This window comes from Triticum urartu, chromosome 5A (assembly GCF_056163025.1).
Source record: "Triticum urartu cultivar PI428250 chromosome 5A, HENAU_Tu73, whole genome shotgun sequence".
In the NCBI taxonomy this organism is placed as follows: Eukaryota; Viridiplantae; Streptophyta; class Magnoliopsida; order Poales; family Poaceae; genus Triticum; species Triticum urartu.
In genome coordinates this window covers 522,954,993-522,978,902 of record NC_141877.1, presented here as the reverse complement: position 1 = coordinate 522,978,902, position 23,910 = coordinate 522,954,993, and the positions used below count along the sequence as shown (strand labels likewise).

Here is a 23,910-nt window from a genome sequence, read left to right as displayed (position 1 = left end):
ATTAATATTCTCATACATATCAAATGACATTGACGACATTTTTTACCATCAAATCCTCACACACACACTCTTTCCCTCCGTCTTCCTCACTCTCTCTCCCCCTCTCCCTCTCTCTCTAACACACACACACATATCCATCTTATTGGGTACAGGATTATAATCCATCTATTTTACACACACGCTAGTGCATAACAATATGAATTATGTGTATTATATTTGCCACCACAACTGAGGAAATTAATTTCATGTAAATCGGCCAGCCACAGCTCCAAGAATACGCGGAGGATATGGCCCGGGTCAGCGTCGGCGCCGTCCTAGGCAGGCCATGGGCCCGCTTCCAAGTGCATATGCGCGCTGGCCACCCACGTCGGGTCCTTTAAGTGCCGCTTCCACCGCACCAACTCCCAGGGCCACGGCCACGGCCAAGGCCAGGGAAGCCGCCCTTCTTCGCCCCTTCACCGGCCGTGGCCAACGCGGTGTCGCGGCACCCGGCCTCGTCGTCCTCGTCCTCCGGCACCGTCGCGACCCAGTGACGCAGCCCAAGCATCGGCCTCAAGAATCAAGAACGCTCGACAACGGAGAGGGAAGGGAAGATCATATTGTGACGCCCCGAGACCGATGTGCCAGGTGTTCTTCGAGTTATTCGCTGCTGTTGCCATGTCATTTGCTTGCGTGTTGCATTTCATCATGTCATCATGTGCATTGCATCATCATGTTTTCAAAACCTGCATCCGTCCGGGTTCCCCCAGTTCCGTTCGTTGTCCGTTCTGAGCCCGGGCACACTTGCACGCGCCCGCGGCACGTCCGAAATATTATTTTATAAATGGCCGAAAGATGTTCTCGGAATGGGTTGAAAGTTGGCATGCGGTGTCGTTATGTTGTAGGTAGGCCGCCTGCCAAGTTTCGTCGCATTCGGAGTTCGTTTGATGCCCCAACAGATAACTATAGCAACATTATAGTCGGTCAAAACGTCGGACGTTTCGGTCTCCGGAAACAGTTGCCGGGCTGCACTCCTCTCCTCTCATCTCAGCCCAACCTCTTTTCACAACCCACCTGCAGCCCACCTAAACCCCTCTCCGTTCCGGACCGTCAGATCGCGATCGGAGGCTCCGAAACGCTCCTAAAACCCTCCTAAACCCAAACCCTAGCCATCCCTGCCTATATATGGACAACCCCCTTCCAAATTTGGCAGCCTAGCCCTTCCCCTACCTCCCTGCCGCCTCCCTCCTCAAATTCCGTGCCACCAGCCGCCTTCCCCCTCCAAATCCGGCGTCAGCCACCTCACCGGCGCCACTTGGCAGCGTCCCAGTGGCTGCGCTGCCACCCAGCTGCCGAATCGGCCTACCGCAGGCCGCCACCTGGCTCCCCGTCGCCCCACTTCGCCGCTGCCCTGCAGGCCCGCATCTGGCCCGCCGCTGCCGATCTGAGCCCGAGTCCACACGCGCGCACCCGAGCTCCCCGCTGCCTCGCTCGTCTGGATTGGGAGGACCCCGGATCCCGACCTCCTCCTCACTCCGGCAACAAGTGCAGCCGCCGGCCGGTCGCCGGACCTCCTCCAGGCTAGTGCATCTCCGCCTGCTCTCCCTTCTCGTTGCTTCGGCCTCATCCCTCTCCCTCACCTTGCACTCTCTCTTGCCCCACAGGGAACCACCGCCGTCACATAAAGCTTCCGCAGCCGTCGTCAACCACCCATGGATGCGCCGACCCCGGATCTGGCCACTCCGGCCTCCTTCGCGCCGGATCCGAGGGATCCCGTCCGTCGTATGCCGCCGCGCCCCTCGCTTCGATGGAGCTTGAAGACCATGCCGCCCCTGCCTTCCCTCGATCCCCTCTGGATCGAGGAGAAGGACGATGACAGGAACCGCCGACGCGTGGGCTACGGCCTGGCCAGCCGGCCCAGCCTCTCCAAGGCCCAGCCGCTCCTCTGCTGGACCGCGCCAGCCCAGCGCGCCCCTCCTGGCACCTCTCCACAGTTTTGGGCAAGGCCCATGGTGAGAGAGGATCCGGCCCGACATGCCATTTTTTTCATAGAACGTTTTCCTTTTTTTCCAGAGACTGCAGTTTTGCAGGAAAACCCTCCATGTACATACATTTAATAACTCATCATCCGTGCATCGGTTTAAAATGATTTATATATGAAATGTGCTTAGTTTTTCATCTAGTTTCATAATATGTCATTTTCATCCATGTCTAAAATGTTAAAAATGCTGGTTGATTAAATTTGCTCCTATGTCATGTTAAAATGATTTAATACATAACTAAATAACCGTAACTCGGAATTTAATAAACTTTATATGTAAATGGGGTAGGAAAATGCCTAGTTTAACATGGTGGCCTTACTTTGCATGTTTAACAACTCTAAAATATGGTTTAGGACAGAACAGTACCAAATCCTTAAATTGCACATGGGGATTTTTCCGGACTTGTTGTTTGTTGTTCCGGCCTCATTTGAACTTGACTAGATAGGTAGTTATGTTTTGCTTCACCCCTTGCCATGCTAACCAACATTTAATATTGTTGAGTACCTAACGAGAGAGAACTAAATAAGTCATGGGGTGTTTTCTTCAATATGCAACTTCGTTGCATATTGAGCTCCACTTAATTTGTAGGATTGTTTGTGCACTTTGACATGCCTCATTAAACTGGACATGCATCATACTTGGTTGTGCATTATGCCATGTTCATGTGGTGGTTGTTTACTATGTTGTTTGCCTCTTTCCGGTGTTGCTTCTTCGGGTTGTTTTCGATAACGTCGTGTTGTGAGGAACCGTTCGACTACGTCTGCTTGTCTTCTTCATGGACTCGTTCTTCTTCCTTGCGGGATTTCAGGCAAGATGACCATACCCTCGAAATCACTTCTACCTTTGCTTGCTAGATGCTCGCTCTTTTGCTATGCCTATGCTACGATACCTACCACTTGCTTATCATGCCTCCCATATTGTTAAGCCAAGCCTCTAAACCACCTTGTCCTAGCAAACCATTGTTTGGCTATGTTACCGCTTTGCTCAACCCCTCTCATAGCGTTGTTAGTTGCAGGTGAAGATTGGAGTTTGTTCCTTGTTGGAACATGGATATTTTGTTGGGATATCACAATATCTCATATTTAATTAATGCATCTATATACTTGGTAAAGGGTGGAAGGCTCGGCCTTATGCCTGGTATTTTGTTCCACTCTTGCCGCCCTAGTTTCCGTCATATCGGTGTTATGTTCCCGGATTTTGCGTTCCTTACACGGTTGGGTTATAATGGGAACCCCTTGACAGTTCGCTTTGAATAAAACTCCTCCAGCAAGGCCCAACCTTGGTTTTACCATTTGCACTAACAACCTAGCCTTTTCCCTTGGGTTTCACAGACTCAAGGGTCATCTTTATTTTACCCCCCCCCCCCCCCCCGGCCAGTGCTTCTCTAAGTGTTGGTCCAAAACGGGCAGCCTGCGGGGCCACCTCGGGGAAACTTGAGGGTTGGTTTTACTCGTAGCTTGACCTATCCGGTGTTGCCCTGAGAACGAGATATGTGCAGCTCCTATCGGGATTGTCGGCGCATCGGGCGGCTTTGCTGGACTTGTTTTACCATTGTCGAGGATGTCTTGTAACCGGGATGCCGAGTCTGATCGGATTGTCTTGGGAGAAGGAATATCCTTCGTTGACCGTGAGAGCTTGTGATGGGCTAAGTTGGGACACCCCTGCAGGGATTTGAACTTTCGAAAGCCGTGCCCGCGGTTATGGGCAGATGGGAATTTGTTAATGTCCGGTTTGTAGAAAACCTGAAGATGACCTTAATTAAAGTACATCTACCGCGTGTGTTACCGTGATGGTCTCTTCTCGGCGGGGTCCGGGAAGTGAACATGGTATTGGAGTAATGCTTGACGTAGGTTGTTCTAGGATCACTTCTTGATCATAGTTTTTCGACCGTGCTTTTGCCTTCTCTTCTCGCTCTCTTTTGCGTATGTTAGCCACCATATATGCTAGTCGCTTGCTGAAGCTCCACCTCATACCTTTTACCCTACCTATAAGCTTAAATAGTCTTGATCGCGAGGGTGTGAGATTGCTGAGTCCCCGTGACTCACAGATACTTCCAAAACCAGCTTGCAGGTGCCGTTGAACCGTGCAGATGAAGCAACCAAGTTCAAGGAGGAGCTCTATGAAGATCGTGTTCGTTATGTTGTTCTGTTTCTAGTTGATCAGTAGAGGAGCCCAGTTGGGGTTGATCGGGGATCTGTGTAGCATTTGGGGTAGTCTTCTTTCATTTTGGTTCCGTAGTCAAACCTTGTGTGTATCTGGATGATGTAATGCTTTATTCATGCATTGTGTGAAGTGGCGATTGTAAGCCAACTATGTATCTCTTTCCCTTATGTATTGCATGGGTTGTGTGAAGATTACCTCACTTGCGACATTGCTTTCAATGCGGTTATGCCTCTAAGTCGTGCTTTGACACGTGGGAGATATAGCCACATAGAGGGCGTAGCACATATACATGCACTAGTAGAAAAATGGTCAAACGTGAAGCACAATAGTGCCAGTTTGAATTTCAGCCGGCACTAATGTGTACAATAGCACCGGTTCGTGGCGGCGATCAATAACACCGGTTCATGGCGAACCTTTAGTACCGGTTCATGCCACGAACCGGTACTAAAGAGGCTGTGTCAGCCTGTGGTCAGGCTATGGCCCCACCATCACCATTTAGTGCTGGTTCGTACCACGAACCGGTACTAATGAGGTTATGGCAAGCTGTTTTTAGTCCCACCTCGCCAAGAGAGAGGGACTAGGAGCGGTTTATAAGCCCTGAGTGCAGAGACGATGAAGAAGAGGCTCAATGCTCATGTTGCTTAGCTTCAAGCCTTCAGGAATATGGTAGATTGCACGGAGCTACGCGCAGTGCAGTTTACACTATTCCGAAAGGCTTGAAGCAAATTAACGAGCATTGCACCTCTTTTTTATTTTTAATAACTTATTACAACTCCGGACTTCTTCTGTTATGGCAAAAATTAATTGCACATCGGCATTTCTTTTTTTTTAACTTTGGTTATAACTCCAGACTTTGACCATCAAGTTTTGCAGAAAAGAAAAAATAGCAGAAAAGAAAAAAAACTATAGCTGAAAAGAAAAAACTATATAAAAAAACTACTCAGAAATAAATAGAAGAAAATAAATATAGCAAAAAAGAAAAAACTACTCAGAAATAAATAGAAAAAAAATAAAGCAGAAAAGAAAAAAAATATTTGCTATTTTTCAATCGTTCACAAAATGACCGTGAAATCACAGGGCAGCGCGCAGAGTTTAGGCCCACAAACCTGCTATATAGAGGAGTTCGAAGAGGTAGCCGCGGTTGGGTTTATAAACCAGTGCGACTGCCCTTCGCCCGGCGAGGTGGGACTAAATTTTGGGGTGGCAGCGCGAGGCCTTTAGTACCGGTTGGTGGCTCCAACCGGTACTAAAGACCACCCTTTAGTACCGGTTGGAGCCACCAACTGGTACTAAAGGCCTGCTCTTCCCGCCTCTTGGCCTGACCAAAGTTGGCTTTTAGTATCGGTTGGTGGCTTCAACCGGTACTAAAGGCCTCTCCTATATATACAACACTTACGAAAATTCAGTTAGATCTCCCCACTTTTTTCGTCTCCAACCTCTCGCGCACCGCTCGAACCCGTCCTCGCCGCCCGTCGTCCGTCGTCGTCGTCGCTGTCCCCGCCGCCGCCTGTCGTCGTCGCCGTCTCGCGCCGCCGCCCCGAACGCCGCGTGCCGCCGTCCGTCGTTGTCCCGCCGCGGTCCCGTACGTCTCTCGCTCTCGCGTATACTCGCCGCGCCGCCGTCCGTCGTCGTCGCACCCGGCCCGTACGGCGGCGCCCCCGCCCGTACGTACGCCGCCGCCCCCGCCCCGTACGCCGGCGCCCCCGCTCGTACGTACGGGGCGGCGGCGTACGGGGCCGCGCACATACACACATACACACACATATATACGTACACACTACACACACACACATACACACACACACACATTTTTTTACTTATTTTCTGTTTTTTAGAAAAGTTAATTAGATGATCGAATGTTTGATTAATGTCGAATGTTAGATGAATTAGCTAGATAGAAAATTGTCGGACTAGAGATTTGAACTAGTTGAATAATTAATATAACTAGTTTATTTTTAGTAAGAAAATTATCGAACTAGTTTATTTAGGTATATGAGATTTGAACTAGTTCAATAATTAATATAACTAGTTTATTTTTAGTAAGAAAATTGTCGAATATAGTTAGATATATTAATGTTAAATGTTAGATGAATATATATTTGGCTAGATATTAATTAATGTTAGATAGTAATAGGTGTTTAATGTTTCACCTATATGAACATAGGAAATGTCATCTGACGACGAAAAAGATTTCATTATGTGCGAACACTGTGAAGACCAGCGCGGCCTGTGCGACAGAAATTTCCTTGTTGATGGTAGGCGCTTCAGCATCAAGCTGGATGAGACATTCGAAGTTGATACAGTAAGTCACTTTGTCAATTATTATTTAAATGCAAAACTTATGCTTCATTTGCTTTAACTTATAATTTTAAATTTTCACTATTCTACTAGCGCATCCCCTGCCATGCAATTTTTTTTGTCTTGGATAAGATAGGTTTTAGTGCTATAGATGATATGGAGGTAAAGAGAGTTTACTTAAAGACGGAGCATGGGTATACTTTCAACGTCAAATTATATAATGGAGACACATACGCCCATTTTGAATGCAAAACTTGGCAAAGCACTATGCAAGGCTTATGCATTTGAGCCTGGTATGGTTTTCACCTTTGATATTCGTCCGGAAGATGATATTGAAGGTAATATAGACATCTGGGTCGATGTGCAAACGCCTCCAGTTCTACCATTATGTGAGTTTTTCTCAACCATGCATGCATATGTTTATGTCTTTGATACATTTTATTCAAAAATAGTTGACAACTAATTTGTATTGTCAGCTTATTTCGGTTCAAGCAAACATGTCCGGTGCTTGGTAGACAGGACCTACTACTGCCCCGGGGCTCAACTAAACTGCGAGGAGATAAGTCATTATGTTTCATGGCTTGAGGATCTTAATACTGTCAAGACAATTTTTTTTTCCTAAACTTAGAAATGTTAGTACTCAAAACGTGTGACCAATGGTGATCGTATTGAACTACGGTCACATCTATAATCGAAAGATGGTAAGATTTTAACTATTTGTCCTTAATTAGTGCATCTTTTGCATACATTATTTTTGAAGCTAAACTTTCGTTGCTTAGTATATTAATTACTATACGATGTTCTTCAACAGGGACTTCCGATGACAGTTGTGCCTCAATGAATCGAGACTAAAGGTGACATGTCAATGGTTAGCTTACGGCCAAGATATCCTACATTGCACATGAGTGCATTCAGGATTTCTGAAAGCGAAGAATGCTTAATAGTGAAAGATTGGAGCAAAATTGTTAACGATCGCAGAGAAGTACTAGGGGGCAACAAGGAGAAGCGCAACCCAAGATTAGGAGACAGATTCATCTGCATGCTCCAGTATAATGAATCAGGAGAGCTATACATGTTCTATGCTATTCTACCTGAGAGGGAGCAGCACTAGTTCATGCTCTTAATTAGTGTCTCATGTCCGTGTCCTGAACTTCGATGTTGGTGATGATTATGTTGAACTCGATGATATCTTTGCTTCTGTTACAAAATGAATGTTTCCTCTTTAAGCTAGCCAGTGTTGGTGATGATTAGATAGCTAGCGGTAATGACTATGATGATTAAATAGTGGTAATTAGACGACTACGATGATTTTTAGCTAGCTAGAGTTTATTTATTTATTAATATGCGATGATGATGATGATGACGACTACAACTCATTATAACGTAAAACAATCCTAAATTAAATTGATAACACAAATTTAATTGAAAAATACAAAATAAAACAAAAACCCACAAACATTTAGTACCGGTTGGTGTTACCAACCGGTACTAAAGGGCTCCCGGCCCCCGGAGCTGGCTCGTGCCATGTGGTTTCCCTTTAGCACCGGTTCGCGCTGAACCGGTACTAAAGGGGGGGGGCTTTAGTGCCTACACTTTAGTGCCGGTTATGGAACCGGCACTAAAGGGCCTTACGAACCGGTGCTATTGCCCGGTTCTGCACTAGTGATGTCATAAGAAATGGAGTTTATTTACTGCTCCCTCGATGTATTGTTTCCTTTGTTTGGAGATTTGATTACCATCGTGAGTTAAGGTAAGGGTAATGTGATTGAGCGATTTTTCTGAAAATCAAATATTTCTTTTCTAATTAATGTGATTGAGTAATTTAAGGCAAGGTTAATTAATTTAGATTTGATCTTTAGATATTGTTCGTGATTGATTCTACATTACTAAATAACTTGTGCTAGTATGGAAAGTTCTGATCTGTTCAGATTTCTTTCGTTGTGTGAGAGGATGACGCGAAAATAAACCGATGAAGTGGGGGGAGGGGACGAAAAAAATCTACGAAAAAAACCAGCGAAGGTGGGAGGAGGTACCAAAATAACCATGGAAGGTGGGACGAAAAAAAAAACCTGGAAGCGAGACTACCAACTGCTTCATTAGAAATAAAGATGCTTCTTTAGGGGTGCTTACTATATATATCTTGTTTGAACATGGGAGCTTTAGCTCTATGAAGAAAAACACCAGCACACACCTAAACTATCACTAACAACCAAAAATCCTTTTTACCCAAACAACTAAAACTCTTCCATGCAGAAAAGTGAGAGAAAATCTTCCAAAAGAAAGGAAAGAAGAACATTTTAGGTGCAGTGAATTTATTTATAATTCTCCTGAGTATTTGTGTTGAATTATCAATTTATCATGACCCCGTTTCTTTTTTCTTTATTAGTGAATAAAGAATTGACATGGTTCATTGTTTTTTTTAGAGAGACCAACACGATTGCACAGCAAGGGTACAAAGCTGCTACGGCTCTTTCGGCCCAGGTCCATCTCAAACGCGAGCCCACTGAAGCTAACCGCGTACCTCCCGTGACCGGCTCCCGGCTCCCGTCACGCTGCTGCGCCGCAGCTGCTGTGCGCTTCGGTTTTTAGTCCCACCTCGCCCAGCCGAGGAGCATCGAGAGGGAGAGCTTGCTATAAGAGGAGCGCGAGGTGCGACGTTGTTCCATACTTACCTGGACGGGGTCGACGGGCGATCAAGAAGGCCCGTGGCCTGGGTCAATGGCCCACATTGCACTTGGTGGGCGCGTTGGCCCATCATCTCCCCAAGTGGGAGAGTGAACGTCATAATTTGTGCTAGAGGGGGTACGCGTTCGCGCGGCCCCTGCCAAAATTTCAAATTAAATCTTGGTCCCTGGGTTGTATAACATCTGTTTTTCCATTGCAGTCCCTGATTAGTGTTCATCTGTTGAACGGTCATGGGAACTCACGTTCGGTTAGTGTGTTTCTCTGAACAGAGAGATTAAGATTTCAGTAATGGTTCGAGGGTTCTGATCCAAAATCCAGCATGCACATAAATGTTGTTCTTAAAATGCAGGTCCTTGGTCTGATCTGCACAGCTAGCAGGCACAATCTTTTTTTTTCTTCTTCTAAGAAAACATGATTCACATTAACATGATGATTATAAATTCAGACGAAGAGTACAGAGGCAGCAAGGTATCTACTGTAACTGTAAACGGCACGCTCACATTCAGAACTGAATTGCTAGAAGCAGCAAGGAGCTGGCCCAGAACGTACCTGGCCTGACGACGGCCGTTAACGGCACGCTTCAGATCAGAACTCAGACCGGCTTAAAGAGATCCGTGATATCTAGACTAAGCTAAGACAATAATTTTAAGACGAAGGGAGTACTTTGGGCATCCAAAGGCACGGCAGAAACCGCAAAAACTTCATTATGCTAGCAGCACCTTGCGTTGTTGCATATTGCATTCTGGATGCAGCTGTGAGCTGTCCACTTCGAGACCTGGAAAGTGATGGCACAAGCGCTGTGCGGCAAGCGTGTAGATAAATTGTTTTGATATACTAGTACATTATTTTAGTTCAATTATTTACAACACTTTCTCTAAGGGAATTGTTCACAACATTTTGGAAATGGAGTCTTTTACAGAAAAGAGCAGCATCAATTTACATCTTTGACCATACCATATCACGGGACACAAAAACACACACGCTAAAACCGCGGTGGCGGTTGGTGGGCTTGCCGACGCTGGTGCGGAATGATGTGCGGACGATGTGGTGTGGGAGCTGGGGTGAAGACACTGTCTCGGTCTTGTGCGGTGACCGGTGTTGGCGGCGGCTATGGCCATCGTAGACTCCCCTGGAGGCGTCGTTGATTTGCTGCCACACCCCTCCTGCCATCGCGGCCTCTCCATGGGAAACCCTTGATCTTGTGATCGGACGATGGAGGCACTTTGATGTGTTGTTTTCCCTCTTGGGGGCTCGTCTCGGAGCTCGGCATCGGCAAGCAGGACCGGTGGTTTGTGGCAGTTGTCGGTGTCAAAACCGGCGGATCTCGGGTAGGTGGTCCCGAACTGTGCGTCTAGGATCGATAATAACAGGAGACGGGGGACACGATATTTACCCAGGTTCGGGCCCTCTCTATGGAGGTAATACCCTACTTCCTGCTTGATTGATCTTGATGAATATGAGTATTACAAGAGTTGATCTACCACGAGATCGTAATGGCTAAACCCTAGAAGTTTAACCTATGTGAACATGGTAATGAGTATATGTGGTGTCCTTTTCGGACTATCCCCTTCGGTTTATATAGACACCGAGGGGATCTAGGGTTTACATGGAGTCGGTTATATAAGAAGGAATCTTCGGTCGCCAAGCTTGCCTTCCCCGCCAAGTAGAGTCCAATCCAGACACAGTGCAGTCTTCGGCCTTCATGTCTTCACAGCCCATCAGTTCGGCCCATGGATAACAGGCCGGACGCCCGAGGACCCCTTAGTCCAGGACTCCCTCAGTAGCCGCTGAACCTGACTTTCAATGACGAGGAGTCCGGCGCGCTGATTGTCTTCGGCATTGTAAGGCGGGTTCCCCTTTCTCCGAACTCCAAGATAGTCTTCGGATGCAATGATCATATCCTGGCCTGTTACACACACCATACAAAACCGCAGAGAGAATATAATATTTGCACGAATCTAATCTGTTGATAGCTTTTTTCCAACACGACATCGCGTCTGTCCGGTTATAATTTTGAACCGTTTTTCTTCTGCCATTCCACGCTTCGAGACGCGGTTGCTATTTGCACGTCTTGTCGAAACAGAGATCGTGTCCCCTTATTGCGGGATTCTCATCAATGCGGGCACGGGTAACTCAACCGTGCCGTTTATACAGCCCTAGGGAACAGGCGAATCCTAAGGCGAGTGAGGAGGCGTTTAATATTTGCTGCCTTTATAAGGGGATAAGGATTCCCTCTTCCTCTCCTCACGCTCTCTCTCTGTTTCCGCCTTTCCGATCTCAAGCTCCAGCGCCCAAGTTCTCATCTCCTTTCCACTCAAGCAACCATGTCCAGATCTGGTGGTCAGGGCAAGTGGATGCTCTCCTCTGTCAAGGAGAAGGGCATTACTAAGCTCCGGGCGGCCGAATATTTGGCGAAGGAGATCGCCCATCGTCTGCCAGCCGAGGGACAAGTCGTCCCCATGCCGGAGCCCACAAAGAGGGTAGTATTCATCCCCCATTTCTTCCGCGGGCTCGGGTTTCCACTCCACCCTTTCGTCTGCGGGCTGATGTACTATTACGGGATAGATTTCCATGATCTGTCCCTGAATTCCTTCCTCAACATCTCGGTGTTTATCGTCGTGTGCGATGCCTTCCTCCGCATCCATCCCCACTTCGAGCTGTGGCTCAAAGTCTTCAACGTGAAGCCGAAGGTGGTGGATGGCCAGCACGCGGAGTGCGGAGGGGCCATGGTGAGCAAGCTATCCAACGTCTCCTGGCCCAAAGGCACCTTTGTGGAGACAGTAAAGGAATGGCAGAAGCAGTGGTTCTACATCACAGAACCTCGCGGCACCACCTGGGCCGCAGCTGCCGTATTCCGCTCCAGTGCTCCCATGCGACTCACCTCCTGGGTCGAGAAGAGTCCGGACTGGTGCTCACCTGACGAGCTGATAGTGCTGCAGACGCACGTTCAAAGCATGGTGACCAAGGACGTCAAGCTCGTTGACGTTATCCAGGTGATGCTAGTCCGCCGGATTCTTCCGTGCCAGCGCCAAAGCCGCCCTTTATGGGAGTTCAATTCGAAGAAGCACCAGACCCTGAAAAGGCTCTTCGAGACTTCTCACGAAGGGGCCTGGAAGTTGCTCTTTAAGGGCAATGAGAAGCCACCGACCACAGACTCAGACCATGGTCACAATTGTAAACACCCCGCCAGCGAGGTATGTTACTTTTGACGTATTCCCAACTTAAATGTTTCGAGGATGATGTCTGAGATCTTAGTATTGCTCCCTCAGGACTGGGTGGAGAGGGCGAAGCGGATCCAGTGTCCGGCTCCGTTGCCCGAAGAACCAGTCATCCCGCGCCTGGCGAAGATGCTGGTGCCGGCGCCATATACGGCGCCGAAGAAGAAGGCCAAGAACAAGGCCAAGGGGGCTAAGAGTGGCCCCCGTCACAGGGGCACTTCGGACGCGACGTCCGAAGACGACGAGGCCCATTCCTCTGTCCCTGAGGACAATGACGAGGAAGAGGAGGAGGAGGAAAACCCTCCCGAGGAGAAGAAGAAGAGGGTGGCCTCGGCACATCTGGAGGCGAAAGCGCCCCAAGAGGGGAAGGGCGCCCCAGCGGTCAACACCGCGTGGGACGTTGACAGTAGTCCGGAACGTCGCCCCCGTACTGGCCCCAGGCCGCATCGTAAGTGACATGGCTTATTTATGCGCACATCCAGCCCTTTCTTTTTATTATTCTAACATGGTTAATCCACACTATTGCAGTACGGCCCGTGATCTTATCCAGCGATCCTCATCTGGAGGTTCGTTGGCTCCGTCGGAGATGGCGAGCATGTCGCCACCGCCTGCTTACTCTCCCGGGGCCAGGGACGACACCGAAGTGTTATCCCGGAGGACCGCTCCGAAGGGAGGAGCCCAGGACGTTGTTCGGGAGGCGCCACAAGGCGGGACCTCTATTGCCGGACACATGGGGGAGCCAATCCCCATGGAGACTGGCAAAGAGGGCCCTATCCAGTTCGACCCTCAACCAAATACGATTCCGGAGACCCATATGGCTCCGGAGTCAGGCGAGCAGCCCCCTTTGAAGGAGGGGGGTGCGTCGCCTCCACCGGTGGCTCCTGTCCATCCAGGAGCGCCAGATGAGCTGATGGGGGTGCTATGAAGCGCCTCCGTCGTGGACGAGCACCGTATCCTTATGGGTGCGGTGATCGAGAAGGTTCAGTCCACCAAGAGCGGACTGAATGAAGCCTGCAGCAGCCTGTTAACAGGTTTCAGGGTAAGAAAGAGAAAAACCCCATATAGTCCGTAGCCCCTGAGACGATGTCTGGTGTTCGGCAAGGAGAACCGGATAGGAGATCAATCCTTAATTATAAGAGGCTGACTGAATATGTATCGATAAGCAGGCGTCCCTGTTGGTCGTGACCTCACATACTGCCGAGGTCTCCGAGCTGAAGTGGAGGCTGGAGCGGACCGAGAACGAGCTCAGCGAGGTTAAGGTTTGGCTCCAGGAGAAGCAATGTGAGGAACGACTTGCTATATGTTCGGGAAAGGATAAGCGTTGTATATTGACAGCGGTATTGTGATATGTGCAGAAGCCGCGACCGAGGTCGAGGCCCTGAGGAAGGCCCTGGACGAGGCCGAGGAGCAGGCTGTCCAGCAGCAAGCCGCCCGTAAGAAGCTAAAGGCCCGGGTTAAAGAAGTCCACTAGGAGCTCCAGGATGGGGCGAAAAAATGCGAGGCCTTGGAGCATGATGCGTCGGTTCAAGGGACCGAACTCGCCAAGACTTGTCAGAGCATGGAGACCGCACGGAATGAGGCCCAGGCCACCCTCCAGGAGATCCAGGAGGCCAAGAAGATCACGACAGGTAAGGCATTTAAGATGCAAAGCAAGTATGCAGAGAAGCAGTACCTTTTACTAACCCGGGTTCGGAGTTCCCCAGGGGCTTTTGCGGATTTGCCACATAGTGTATCAGACGCCGTGGAGTTCTATCGAGCCGAAGGAGGGGGTTCTTTGGAGAGGCTCTTCTGGTCGCAGTATGCGGCACCAAAGCATCCCGTGTCCTTCACCAATCAGCTGAAACAGCTAGTGGAGCTGCATAGGGTGGCCAAACTAGCCATTAAGGATTTGATAATCCGGCTATGGCCAGCCGAAGCTATGCCTATCAACTACTTCGGACTCGTGAGGCGGATGGTGAACACCTGTCCTCGGCTGGACGTTATCAAGCGCTCCGTCTATATTGAAGGTGCCCGTTGGCTTTCGTTCGCTGCAAGATGTGGAGGGCGAAGATGAACGCTGTTGAAGTCGCCAGCGGGCCGCAGAGGGCAAGGAGCACCGCACACCCGAGCGATATTTCGAGGATGTCGTAGAAGGGTCTCGACTTGTAGCGGCGCAATGTTCGCATGACATTGTATTTGGATAAATGTATTCATGTTGCATTTTTCTTGTATTATGGGAACAAAACCAGTTTTTGTAAAGTAACTTTATTATGCTTTGAATTGTTTCCTCCTGTACGGCCGTGTTGTGTGTAATCTGAGGGTTGGCCAGTCGTCGGCTTCTGCCCTCACGTAGATAGTACAGAGGTGTTCGGGATGGAATCTAAACAATCTTGATCCAATCACATGGTCCTTGAAGGAGTTGTTTAGCACAACAAACAAGGCAATCAGACTTTATGGCTTTAATGCCCTCACTTAGCCATAGGAGTTTCATAATAAAGCATGGGCGCAGCCCCTGGTTTAAGCCAGAGTACTGTCAGCATCTGATCGGGAAGTGCTGATCTCCCGTGTAACGCGGAAAAAATCTCCAACGATTTGTAACCCTCGAGTAGCTGATCGGCTCTCGCCACATCATGACAGTCAATTTTTGGCTTTCTATGAGGTGCTCGTCTGGTCAAAGCTAGGGCACAATCGCAGTAGTTCTCCCTTTACTACCCTAGCCGATGGAGCGGAACGTAGGGTAGCAAGCACAGGATCCGGGCAACCCAACTATTGACCAAAGACATGATTCGGAGCCAATGCATATAATGCTAAATTCGGGGTGCCGAACTTATATGTAAGAAGTGTTCGGACTGTGCTGCCGTATTGTGGGGCGGCAAGTAGCCCCTGGCGAATATGAAACGTAAAAGAGTGTCGATGCAACAAATAGGCAGCTCGAAATAAAATGAAGTAAGAAGCGAAAACCACAGAAACTGGGCCATGAACCATTTTTATTATAACTGGATGGATACATCAAGGCTATCTTGTACATATGGTGCGAGAAGTATCCGACCATTTAACATGCCGGAATCAATAGGGCGCAGCGTGCGGGTCCTGAGAAATAAGTATGAATACCGTTAAGAAGAACGTATAAAGTTTACCCTACACACCTGTGTTGCTTGCCTCCGTTGTATTTCAGTCCTTCTAAAGGACTTGACATCAGGCCCGCGGAAAAAGGTGCCTGAAACAAGAAAAAGAAGTAAAAGTATGTGTGTCCGGGATCGGTCTGGCCGAATTGTAGACCCCGGGTTATCTCGTGCCTCTGTCGATGTCCATGGAATTTTGAGTGCATAATTGTGTACGCGTGGTACGAATGCCACTACCTCATTGGGGCTGGGATGGAGGCCGAATTGCTAGTCGAGCTCTTGACAGGGGCGTAGCTATGTAGAGCTAGCCGGTGTCACCGGCACCGGGTCCAATTTGAACTCGCTTAATTTAACCCATTGATTTAGTGTGTAGATCATTGAATTATTTGTTATGTAGGCATGCATTCTTCTATGTGGACACCAGGTAATCTCCAATCTGGATCCGCCCCTGGCTCTTGACGAGCCACGCTGTCCTGTTGCAGTGTAGTCCGGACCCTCTTGATGGTGTCCAGGGGCTCGGCAGCTGGATTATAATGCTTCTTGAGAAGGCCGCTCTGTACTTCTGCTGCTAGGGCGGCGGTTTGCTCCTCTGTTCGGAGGGAGCATCCGTATTGCCATTGACTGTTATGACGCCGCGTGGACCGGGCATCTTGAGCTTGAGATAAGCATAGTATGGCACTACGTTAAATCTAGCGAACGCGGTTCGTCCGAGCAGTGCGTGGTAGCCGCTGCGGAAGGGGACGATATCGAAGATTAACTCTTCACTTTGGAAGTTGTCCGGAGAACCGAAGACCACCTCCAGCGTGATTGAGCCCGTACAACGGGCCTCTACACCTGGTATGACTCCTTTAAATGTAGTCTTTATTGGTTTGATTCGTGAGGGATTAATGCCCATCCTCCGTACTGTATCCTGGTACAGCAGGTTGAGGCTGCTTCCACCATCCATCAGGACCCATGTTAGGTGGAATCCGTCGATGATTGGGTCAAGGACCAGTGCGGCCGAACTGCCGTGGCGGATACTAGTCGGATGATCTCATCGATCGAAAGTGATCGGAAATGACGACCATGGATTGAACTTTGGGGCGACTGGCTCTACCGCGTAGACGTCCCTGAGTGCTCGTTTGCGCTCCTTTCTGGGATGTGCGTGGCGTATATCATGTTCACCATTTTGACTTGGGGGGGGGGATTTCTTCTGTCCCGCGGTGTTCGGCTGCCGGGGCTCTTCATTCTCGTCCTCACTTTGTGATCCCTTTTGAGGGAGTCCTGGATTAGGGGGTCTCCGGACAGCCGGACTATAACCTTTGGCCTGATTGTTGGACTATGAAGATACAAGATTGAAGACTTCGTGTCGTGTCCGGATGGGACTCTACTTGGCGTGGAAGGCAAGCTAGGAAATACAGATATGTATATCTCCTCCTTTGTAACCGACCTTGTGTAACCCTAACCCTCTCTGGTGTCTATATAAACCGGAGGGTTTTAGTCCATAGGACACCACAACAATAACATACAATCATACCATAGGCTAGCTTCTAGGGTTTAGCCTCTCTGATCTCGTGGTAGATCTACTCTTGTACTACCCATACCATCAATATTAATCAAGCAGGACATAGGGTTTTACCTCCATCAAGAGGGCCCGAACCTGGGTAAAACTTCGTGTCCCCTGCCTCCTATTACCATCCGCCTAGACGCACAGTTCGGGACCCCCTACCCGAGATCCGCCGGTTTTGACACTGACATTGGTGCTTTCATTGAGAGTTCCTCTGCATTGTCGCCGTTAGGCTCGATGGCTCCTTCTATCATCGTTAGAGATGCAGTCCAGGGTGAGACTTTTCTCCCCGGACAGATTTTTGTACTCGGCGGCTTTGCACTGCGGGCCAATTCGCTTGGCCATCTGGAGCAGATTGAAAGCTATGCCCCTGGCCATCAGGTTAGATTTGGAAGCTTGAACTACACGGCCGATATCCGCGGAGACTTGATCTTCGACGGATTCGAGCCTCTGCCTTGTGCATCACACGTTCATGATGAGTACGGTTTAGCTCTACCATCCGAAAGTGTTCAGGAGATCGCACCGGCAGCCGCTCCGACCCTCAATTCGGAGCCAATTGCGCCGTCCATGGACGGGCGGATGGACCCCGCCACGGAGGCCTTACCCTCATCGGCGATCGAGCCGAACATCGACCTTACTCTGCACGAGAGCCGTGTTGACAAACTGCCGGATCTCTCTCCGGCCACGGACTCCGAACCGCCTGCGCCCGTTCCTATCGAATCCGATTGGGCGCCGATCATGGAGTTTACCTCCGCGGATATCTTTCAGCACTCGCCCTTCGGCGACATACTGAACTCATTAAGGTCTCTCTCCTTGTCAGGAGGATCCTGGCCGAACTATGTCCGACAGGACTGGGATGTGGACGACGAAGAAATTCGCGGCCCACCCACCACCCACTTAGTAGCCACTGTCAATGACTTAACCGACATGCTCAACTTCGACTCCGAAGACATCGACGGCATGGACGACGATGCAGGAGACGAACAGGAACCACTGCCCACAGGGCACTGGACACCCACTTCATCACATGCCGTATACATGGTGGACACACCAAAAGAAAACGACCACGAGGAACAGAAGGACGCAATGAAGGGTTGTCCCCTCGAGAAGCAGTCAAAGCGGCGGCGTAAGCGCCGCTCCAAATCCCGCCTCGGAAGAAACAACGATCATACAGACCCAGCGTTAGAGCAGGGTGAACCATCGCCGGACCACGGCAACACGGAGAATCAAACCGAACAACCCGATTCTGTCAAAGATAACAGTCCGGATGTCACACCGGATAGACACCCGGAGCAACAGAATGCCTGACAAAGGCTCGTTGCCACCGTGAGGAGTCTAAAAAAGCAGAAGCAAAGGCTCAAGGCTGCACAAGACACACTTAAAATCAGATGGAGTAAAGTACTCAATATAGCAGCGAAGTACGGTGGTAATTGCCCCACCAAGAGCTACCCGAAGCGGAAGTTGCTACCTGAATTCAATGAGGAGGCCTTAGATCCCCCGCAACCAAAAATTAAAACGGCCACCTGGCCGGATAGACGACCTCACGGCCAACATAGAACGGCAAACAACGCTGCACATAAGCCAACATGCGATCCACGCGAGGGCTCGCATCAAAAGGATGACACAATCAGATCCATCTATGGACCACGCAAGCGCGCTCCAGCATACGATGCAATACAACAAACATCCGAACAACGCGGTACACCCAGATACAGTGGTGCCGCAGACCCCCTATGTTTCACCGATGAGGTGCTGGACCATGAATTTCCAGAGGGATTCAAACCCGTAAACATAGAGGCATACGACGGAACAACAGACCCTAGGGTCTGGATCGAGGACTATATCCTCCATATCCATATGGCTCGAGGAGATGATCTCCACGCCATCAAGTACTTACCCCTCAAGCTCAAAGGGCCAGCTCGGCACTGGCTTAAAAGCCTCCCCAAAAACTCCATCGGAAGCTGGGAAGAGCTCGAAGATGCTTTTCGGGCAAATTTTCAAGGGACTTATGTCCAACCTCCGGATGCGGACGATTTGAGTCATATAACTCAACAGGCCAGAGAGTCAGCCCGAAAGCTTTGGAACAGGTTTCTTACTAAAAAGAACCAAATAGTCGACTGTCCAGACGCCAAAGCCTTGGCAGCTTTTAAGCATAGCGTCCGCGACGAATGGCTTGCCAGACACCTCGGACAAGAAAAGCCGAGAACAATGGAAGCATTAACAAGCCTCATGACCCGCTTTTGCGCGGGTGAGGACAGCTGGCTAGCCAGATGCAGCACCAGCGACCCAAGTACATCCAAAGTTAGAGATGAAAACGGGAAATCACGATGCAGCAAAAATAATAAGCGCCAGAATAAAGAAGGAAGCCCGAAGAGCACGGCGGTAAACACCGGATTCAGAAGCTCTCAGCCAGGTCAGCAAAAGCCGCCCTCTAAAGGCGCCAGAGATGAACTGTACAACCTCAACAAAATTCTGGACCAAATATGTCAGATCCATAACACCCCTGGTAAACCCGCTAATCATACCCACAGAGAATGTTGGGTCTTCAAGCAGTCCGGCAAGCTCAATGCCGTACACAAGGGGGAGGATACACCAAGTGAAGACGAGGATGAGCCTCTCAAGCAAGACACTGGGGAACAAAAGAAATTTCCACCAGAAGTCAAAATAGTAAACGTGTTACACGTGATCAAGGGGAGAAACAAAGCGGCACTCCCAGATAAATATGCCCAAGGGCCTATCACTGCGGAGTCCTGCCACTGGTCGTTTCAACCGATCACTTTTGACCATCGGGATTACTCAGCTTCACAAGAGTCCTGATGGACGATGGCCGCGGTCTAAACCTTATATATCAGGACACAATCCGCAAAATGGGGATAGACCCAACGAAAATTTTCCTCAGCAATACTACCGTCAAAGGAGTAACGCCAGGCCCAGGGGCTCATTGCACGGGCTCCCTGCTACTAGAAGTTATATTCGGCTTCCCCGATAACTTCCGTTGCGAAAATTTAACCTTCCACATTGCTCCGTTCCAAAGTGGCTATCAAGCACTGCTTGGACGCGAAGCTTTCGCTCGCTTCAATGCAATACCGCATTACACTTCCCTCACGCTGAAGATGCCCAGTCCACGTGGCATCATTACAGTAAATGGAAATATTGAGCGATCCCTGCGTGCCGAGGAGGGTGCGGCAGCCGCACACTAAAACGGCCTCACCAACTAAAGTATTTGATAGGTCGTCAAGACCATGGACATGGTTAGACGAGTCCGGCGCAGCTATATGAAATTCGTACAGGTTTGATGGCCACACCCCTATCATAAACACAAGGGTCTCAACGCGCGCAGACAAGTGGCAATTTTTACTCATTTTGAAATTTACATGGTTTCTTTAAAACCTACCTTTTTGCACGACAACTTTTCGCCTAAGTTGCTCTCTTTTATAGATGATCACTGTGCTACACACGTCCAGGATACGGCACAACGGAGACACAGGCGCAGACGTGCAGCAGGGACTCGTCCCAAGGATTCTTTTTAGATTAAGACCCTGCGTCAACCTTTTTTACTGTCTCTTGTTGATACACATCCCTCGGATTCTCAGTACGATTGAGAAGGATGCTGGCGTCTTGGCATGTGGCCACGTCAGAATAATGCACGTACCTGGACACCAGGGGCTTCTTACAAAGGGCACTATTTAGGCCCGGTTTATACCATAAAGACCGAATACCTTAGGGAGTGTTCGGCGTCGCGAGTTTGGCCTTATATGCATCAGCTCCGAATCATGTCTTTGGTCAAATGTTGGGTTTGCCCGGCTCCTATGTTTTGGTACCTTACGTTCCGCTCTATCGGCTACGGTAGCACTAGGAGAACTACTGCGATTGTGCCCTGGGTCATCCGGACGAGCACCCCAGTAGAGAAAGCCGAAAACTGACTGTCATGATATAGCGTGAGACTGGTCAACCACTCGATGACCTCTCGGAATGTTAGAATTCCTCCGCCTTAATGAAGGGCCGTTTCCCGGCCAGGCATGTACGCACCCCGAATTCGGGAGAGTGCGGAGCCACCAGGGGCTATAGAGTAGCCCCACCGTCAAACTCCTATGGCTAAGTGAAAGTGTTAAAGCATTATAGTCCGGTTGCCTCGTTCGCTGCGCTATCACCTCCTTAATAGGACCAAGACGTTGGGTTAAGTGTGAACACACGTCTTCTGCGAACACCTCCGCATTATATGCGTGGGGGCTAAAGCCGACGACTGTAATCTTTCAGGTTATACACATGTATATATAAACGGCCGCACAGGAGGCATCATATTACTTTCAGGCAAAAGTATAAACACAACCTTAATAAATTTCATAAAAACATTGTGTTTACAATGGGAATACATGTCACTCAAACATAATATTCTTCGAGCACTGGGCCTCTATCAAACGAGCACCCTCGAGAACCTCTTCGAAATAGTGCTCGACAGCCACTCGGCCTATGGCTGAACCCTGCGCCGCAACAATGGTAGCATCCATCTCCGCCCAGTATGCTTTAACACGGGCAAGGGCCATTCGCGAGCCTTCTATGCACGCCGACCTCTTCATCGCATTGATGCGCGGCACCGCACCAAGGAACTGCTGCACTAAGCTAAAATAGCTGTTCGGCTTCGGCTTTTCCGGCCACAGCTGATCCACGACAGACCTCATGGCGAGTCTGGACAATCTATTGAGTTCGGCCCATTCGGCTAGCTGATCAGTCAATGGAAGCAGACACTCTGGAACGTTAAATTGCGACCAGAACAGCTTGTCCACTTCACGATCTATTTGATCTTGGAAGTATTTGGCCGCATCGACAGCGCTCGCCGCCAAGTCCATGCATGCGTCTGCCGAACTCCATAGCCGATCCAAAGGGGCATACCGTGGATCTCCGAACTTCCTCCGCAGCATAAAGGGCTTCCTAGCCGCAATATCCCCGGCTTCACGCAGCTCCTCCTTCTTCGCTCTCATAGCAGAGCGGGTGTCTTTTTTCGCCATTGTGGCCTTTTCAAGGTCCGTTGCCTTCGCTCGGTTTTCTTTTTCAAGGAACTGGCAACGGTCGGCAGTGTCTTTTAACTTTACGACCATCTTGGCCATCTTCTCTTTGCTCTCGCAATGCGCAGCCTTCTCGGTTCTCAACTCTTCGGCCGCCTTCACAGCAGCCGCATTACTAATCCTTGCTTGCTCTTTGGCTCGGGCAAGTTCCGCCCGCAGGGTTTCCACGATGGCAGCTCCATCTGTAGTCACAACATATTAAAGATACTGGCATCATGCTGCTCTTACTATGTGGCATTCACCAGAAAATACCACTTACCCAGTGCCTCGTCAAGCCTCTTGTTAACAAGCTCGATGTCGGCATCCGCCGCATCCAGTTGCCACTTCAGTTCGGCAAACTCATGAGTCCGGCTAGCCACCGGAGCTCCCACTACCTACACATTAAAGCGGTATGGTTATTACCTGGGACTACGATCCTCTGTTTGCCGCCGTTCTCAGTGACAACCAGAGTCTCAGGGGCTACTATCTACACAGGGCACACCTAAAAATGTGCGGTACCATCACAAATGTACATCATTTTACGTACCTCAAAGCCCGTCAGTAGACTCATAAAGGCATCATGCAACCCGCTTTCGGCGGATGAAATCCTTTCCATCACCGTACCCATTAATGTACGGTGTTTTTCTGAGATGGCCGCTCGCTCCAACAGCTCTCTCAGTATGTCCGACCGCATACCAAACGGTGCCGGACTCTTCTGTTTGCTCTCTTCGAGAGCCGGACGCTGGGGACTTCGGGTGACTATAGGATTATCTTCTGGCCTCACCGGATCCGGAGAGGCCCTCCGTGAGGACACTTCAAGGTCGCCCGCCTCTTGAGCGGAGGAGTCCGGGGGAGGCGTTTCGCTCTCCATCATCTCCGGAAGAAGATCCCCCGAAGACGAGCTCTGCTGAGAAGGGCTAAGATCCGAACTGCAAGATAAATACTTCGGTTATTTTCCTCAGAGGTAAGGTAATATATCTTCACTATTAAAGTACTTGCTTACAACTCGTTAGAGGGCTGATCCCCGCGCGAACTTTGTGCGGCAAGAGCACCCTCCAGGGCAGGACCCTCTGGTGGAGATTTCTTCTCCCGCTTAGAAACCTTGGTTTTCGGATCTTCAGAGGAAGTCCTCTTCCTTCCCCGGGGTGAGAGAATGTCAGATTCCTCCCCTCAGTTATCCTCCCTCATGGAGGCGCTCATTCCCTCGGCCGGAATAGGTAGCAGTGGAGGCCCGCTCTCGCACTCGTTATTCCCCCCTTTGTCTTCCTTTGAGGGCTCCGGGCAAGGTGCTAGTTCGAGCATCTTTTCTAGTACCGGATTTTCCAAACCCTCAGGAAGGGGGCCGAACACTGAATCATCTTCGCCTTTGTTATCCAGTCCTGGTCAAAGAGCGATTTCTCAGAATAATGTCATGATAAATGAAAGACGGTGTGTTTATCTAGAGGATAACTTACTTGGTCGGTGGTGCGGTTGCTGCTCAGGCCCACGTCCTCAGTAGTATCCGGACACTCTATTTGGGGTCTGAAGAATGATCTATACATCTCCTCGTGCGTCAGGCCGAGGAAATTCTGAATAGCGTGCGGTCCTTCTGGGTTGAACTCCCACATGCGAAGAGGCCAGCGTTTGCATGGCTAGATTCGTCGAACCAACATGACTTGCATTACCATAATCAAACTAAAATTTCCTTCGAAGAGATTTTGAATGCAGCTTTGCAGTACAGGCACATCCTTGGCTGGGCCCCAACTCAGCCCTCTGCTAATCCATGACATCAGTTGTGGTGGAGGGCCTGAGCGAAAAGCAGGGGCAGCCGCCCACTTGGCACTTCTGGGAGCTGTG

General features: G+C 49.6%; 1 long non-coding RNA gene and 1 other non-coding gene across 4 annotated transcripts; both read left to right on the top strand.

Moving 5' to 3' along the window:
• Positions 1-1,169: 1,169 nt before the first annotated feature.
• On the top strand, positions 1,170-7,708 carry LOC147972445 (uncharacterized). Of its 3 annotated transcripts, XR_015602552.1 has the most exons (6): positions 1,170-1,559; positions 1,644-2,829; positions 6,349-6,486; positions 6,576-6,871; positions 6,959-7,183; positions 7,294-7,708. It is a non-coding gene; the product is annotated as an uncharacterized LOC147972445 (long non-coding RNA). The 3 variants fall into 3 exon arrangements; XR_015602551.1 differs by having other exon boundaries at positions 6,349-6,871; XR_015602553.1 differs by lacking the exons at positions 6,349-6,486; positions 6,576-6,871; positions 6,959-7,183; positions 7,294-7,708 and adding an exon at positions 4,085-4,334 and having other exon boundaries at positions 1,171-1,559.
• A 1,438-nt stretch (positions 7,709-9,146) lies between these two features.
• On the top strand, positions 9,147-9,306 carry LOC125511927 (U1 spliceosomal RNA). The gene has a single exon (XR_007285195.2). It is a non-coding gene; the product is annotated as a U1 spliceosomal RNA (small nuclear RNA).
• The last annotated feature ends 14,604 nt before the right edge of the window (positions 9,307-23,910 follow it).